This window comes from Taudactylus pleione, unplaced genomic scaffold (assembly GCF_031769625.1).
Source record: "Taudactylus pleione unplaced genomic scaffold, aTauple2 ptg000083l, whole genome shotgun sequence".
NCBI classification, from domain to species: Eukaryota; Metazoa; Chordata; class Amphibia; order Anura; family Myobatrachidae; genus Taudactylus; species Taudactylus pleione.
The window spans coordinates 10,111,828-10,116,691 of NW_028284485.1; the positions used below are offsets into that span (position 1 = coordinate 10,111,828).

General features: G+C 42.3%; 1 pseudogene; it reads left to right on the plus strand.

Annotated features, from left to right (window-relative positions):
- The first annotated feature begins 3,371 nt into the window (after positions 1–3,371).
- On the plus strand, positions 3,372–3,490 carry LOC148532138 (5S ribosomal RNA; annotated as a pseudogene).
- Positions 3,491–4,864: the final 1,374 nt, after the last annotated feature.

Genomic DNA, 4,864 nt, shown 5'->3' on the forward strand with positions numbered 1-4,864 from the left:
TATGGCCCTCATTCAGAGCCGGACGCAATTAGCGCTCGCTTGTCCTGAAAATAGGGGTGGCTATTCAAATGAACCGTTCGCTGTTTGCGGTCTGTTCACGCCTCTAGGTCTGAACGAGCGAACAAAACTTGCGGTCGTTTTTTGGGAAATTACGTCCCCTGGCCGCTCGCATCCTACGTCATGTCCGCTATTTATTAGATTAATCGAGTACATCGAACAGGGTATGAACTGCACGCTATTCTAGTGGTCGGTTTTTGCTACCACAATTTTGCGAGCAGTTCTGGCTATAAAATAACCCAGTGACGTGGTTAATGATGCTGCTGTTTTAATTATGCACACCCATAAAACGCCTGTTTTGACCTTTAAGCACGCCTGCATTCTGAATTCCACTCCCCCGTTTTCAAGCACCTTCCCCTGTTACCACCCACATACGCCTCATTCTGTCACTCAAATTAGCCGGCATTCGCTATTTTGCGAGCACATGAATTTCGACCGCACTGACTGGTTCGCGCATGCGTATAACAATCCGTACGCTTGCGCAGTTGGCCAAACATCGCTCGGAGCGAACGACCTGCCGCTTACGAGTGGCTCAGAATCAGGGCCTATGTTGGCAGTACAGGGGTGGTCTTAATGCAGGGTGCCAGCGATGTTAGCAGAGTGGGGGTTCCATTAGTGTCCTCAGTGTAGATTTGCTGGCTGTGTTGGCAGTGTGGGGGTTGCAGGCGATGTCCTCAGTACATGGAATGGCAGTGCTGTGGTGCTGGCAGTGTCCTCTGTGAAGGGTACCAGCGATGTTGGCAGTGCAAGGGTGCAAGCAGTGTCTTCAGTGCAGGTTTGCTGACTGTGTTGGCAGTGTAGTGGTGTTCTCAATGCAGGGTGATGGCAATTTCGGCAGAGCCGGGGTGCCAGCGGTATCCTCAGTGCATGAGTGCTGACAGTGTTGGCAGTGCAGGGGTGCTGGTGGTGTCCACAGTGTCAGCAGTGTGGGGGTCGCTGACTGTGTCCTCAGTACGTGGGGCAGCAGTGGTGTCAGCAGCAAGGGATGCTGCCAGTCGGGAGCCAGCAGTGTCGGCAGCGGAGGTGCAGGCGCTGTATGGCAGTGGGGGATGGTGGGCGCCATCTTCTTTTTCTTCCTGTGTGCATATTAAATGGGCTTAATGCTGAGATCCATGATGGAAGGCTCTCTCAGCTAATCAGCATTAAGCCCGCTCAATAAAAAACCTTGTGACCCCACAACCTCATGACCCAAGAGTGGGATCGCGAGGTTTTTCCTTCGGTTAGGGATCTGGGGCAGGCAGACAGATCTGAGCACCCTCTATGGGTTGGCACCCTTGTTCGACCGCACTGGTTGAACATCCCAAGAGTTGGCTCTGATTAGGGGGTCCTTAGCTTAGTGGTCTGGTTTAATGCTTTGACTGGCAGGCCCAGTGAAGGGGCTCCCCTGGCTGTGGCATTAACCCCCTCCCTAGAAAAAGTCTGGTGTTGGTTCTGAATTTTACAGGGGGACCCTACTCATTTTTTCCCCCTGTATTTCCAAAATCAGATAAGTGCCCAGTGCCAGTTGCGCACTGTCCCTCTATCGTTTGTCACCCATTTGCAACCAATGCTGGTTCTGACTAGTGCTTGTTGTGCTTAGGGGTCCCCTGTACTTATGTCATTTTTCCCCTGTATTTAGTCAAAACCAGCACTGGGTCACTAAAAGTTCAGGGCTCTTTTGTTGAGGGGGGCATGCCATTTTTTACTTATTTGTTTTCACAGGTTTTTTTTTTTTTACCACAGCAACACAGACAGGTCTCTCTGATCCCGTCTATGCTCTGTGTCAATGACCCAGATGCATGTAGCATGGATCTCCTGGTCCATGAATGCATCTATGTCATTGAAATACATAGCCGCACAGAGGGGTCTCACTGATCCCATCCGTGCTTCTGTGTCAATTTACAAAAGTTTCTCATGAAAATGTGGTTTGTTGTCTGTCTGTGGAAACTGTGCAGCCTTTACAAAATGAATTCCTCCCCCCTCCCCTCTGTGTTGAGAAAAGCAAAGGGCTTACCTGGAGAAGGACATAAACATACAGTATTTTACTGATGGTCAGTTTTTGAATTATACTATATATATTGAATCATAAAAATGTATTTTTGGAGAAAAAAATAGGTTTACACTGAGATTCAAACCCTAATTTCCTGGTGTGATGTGCAGTCACCTTACCACTATGCTATAACACCTACAGGCAAATACTGAAGTCTTTTACCTCTTACAAAGTGAAAATGAACTGAAACTGACAGCTTCTGTTCTAGATCCAGCTAGAAATATAGCAATAGTTTTTTTTTTAGTATATGAAATATGATGCTATATTTCCAAGTGATATTTTCTATTCTGTAGGACTTTTTACTGTATATGTAGCCAAAGTATGCAGGAAATTTTGTAAGCCTGTCTGGCACTGCAATGGGAAGTAGCTTACTGTATTGGATCTTCCTCTCCAGCTTTCTACTTAGGCAGCCATAGTTTACTTTTCTAAAATTGCCACCTGCTATCTGAAAAGTGGTACTACACTATATTTCAGCCTCCTTACACATGTCCCGACATGTATATCTTGGGAGGGCTGGTTATCTGATGTCATGAATGGCAGGCCACGGCTCAATTTTCACAAAGGTGTATGTGGACATATCTGTATATATATATATATATATATATATATATATATATATACAGAAAGTAATGCTAGCACACAAATTTCAAATTCCTTATGTGAATAATGTCAAGCAATGTATGATACATCGTGAGGAACACTTCCTGGTAGTAACAGGTGGCTGCAGTTTCTCAATAATCCATGTGGCAATGGGAACCAAAGTGCTGAAAAATAATAATGAGAGGTACACCTAATAGAGTAGTATTTAAAATATTTGAACTTGTGCTTAAAGTAAGTAATGTGCATGCAAATATAAAACAAAATAGGCTTATCTGATTTCCAGATGGTACTTGCAGTGGGTAGATTAACCTCAAAACGACAACACTTCCAAAGTTTTCCAGGGAAACTCTTTCCGTCGTACCTTAAAGTTTGGGCTGGGTGCAGCTCTGTCAGGAATGTCTATGAGAAAATGGCAACTAAAACCCTCATTGCCTCACTTCCTCTGCTCTAGGTACTAACAAGGCCCAGCGCTGCTTAGCTTCCAAGATCTGATGAGGCCATTGAATATGTACAAACTGGAGAAAAAGGAGGCGATTTGGTGAATAAACTTTCTAGATGGGAAATGTACTGAATTTTTGCACTTGATACACTGACCCCATGAGGCTTCAATGATAGCTATGAAATATCTCCTTTGCTGTAATATATTGGACCTGGTGTAGATGATAATTTTGGAAGTCTAATAGTTATCTACAGTCATTCCTCATTCTAAGCACCCAAACTCATCAGATCTTGGAAGCTAAGCAGCACTGGGCCTGGTTAGTACCTAGTTGGGTGACCCCTGGGGAATTCCAGGTACTGTAGTCCCAGGTTGAGACTAAGTATTCCATCATATCCAGACACCAATCAACTCAGAACAACCTATCAAGTTATCTTCATCTGAAGACCCAGTCCTTACTTGATGAATTTAAAGAAGACTCTGGATCCCAATTACCAAATTGTTACCATCCATATTGGTCATTCTGAAGATTTACATAGATTCAAGAAATACAATTCCTTGATAATAGTACAATGACTTCCCTCCAGATGCCTGATTTTGGTTCTTTATTTCACAAACTCATCTTATCAAGAAAACAAATTATTTAATATATACTTCAACACATATTGATATTCATACTTACATATTATTTCTATTTATCAATTATTCTTCATGTAACATTCTTTCTTTTCTTGATTTTTTATATAAATATTAGTATATGCTGATTAATATAGGGTTACACTGGTTTTAATTATTACTAATATAATTCATATGTAATATACAATTATGAGAACTATTTTTGAGCCCTGTCGAAGCCGAATAATTGTCTGAGACAGGATTGGTTTAAAATTAAATCTGCGTGACGCCATTTTGCAAATGGCAATGAGACACCATTTTGCGACTGGCCGCCCAACACCATTTTAATGATCTCGCCCATTATAAGTACATATGGTGATGCTATTATTTAGCATTGTGCTATTCCCACACAATAGAAAGAAGTTAAAAGTCCTCACCATATAAATACAGAAAGTCACTAAAACATATAATATGATTAACCCTGCAAAACACATACCATGGTGTACTCCACAAACACATAGTCGCACAATGCTAACTAGCGTCTTTTTCTCAATTTCCCAATACTTACAAACTGCACACTTACATAAAAGATTCAATAGCATTAAAGTGTAATATTCAAGGTTTATTCAGTATTATTATGTGGTGAAATAAACTTAATTTGATGTCTAAGGTTCAGTAAATGGTAAGCAGACCGTGTTTGGTGTTGTACTGAACCACTGTGTCTTTGCAGATTTCTGGTGCCATCGGTGAGAGGATCGCAACATGTGTCTGCAAACTATGGACTGTAGAGAGTTAAACAATAAAATGTACTCTGTAATGTTACCAGCTTAGATTTGGTATGGAACGGGAAAAAGGACACAAAGGGCTGTTGGAGGCTGGTTTGTGTCCATTCAAAATGACCTTTGAACTGTACTGTAACAGATGAACCAGGAAGTAGAACCAATGGAATCATGTCAAACTGTTCTATTGTATTAACTATCACTGTAAGAGTATATATGTGAGCTCTCTAAACTTGGATGCCAGTCTTCTTGCCTTGCTGATGACAGAGGTTTCTATATTGATGCCGGTATCTGGGTCCAGGGCGCATGCATATGTAACAACTGTACCTTGGGTCTGTATGATTTATT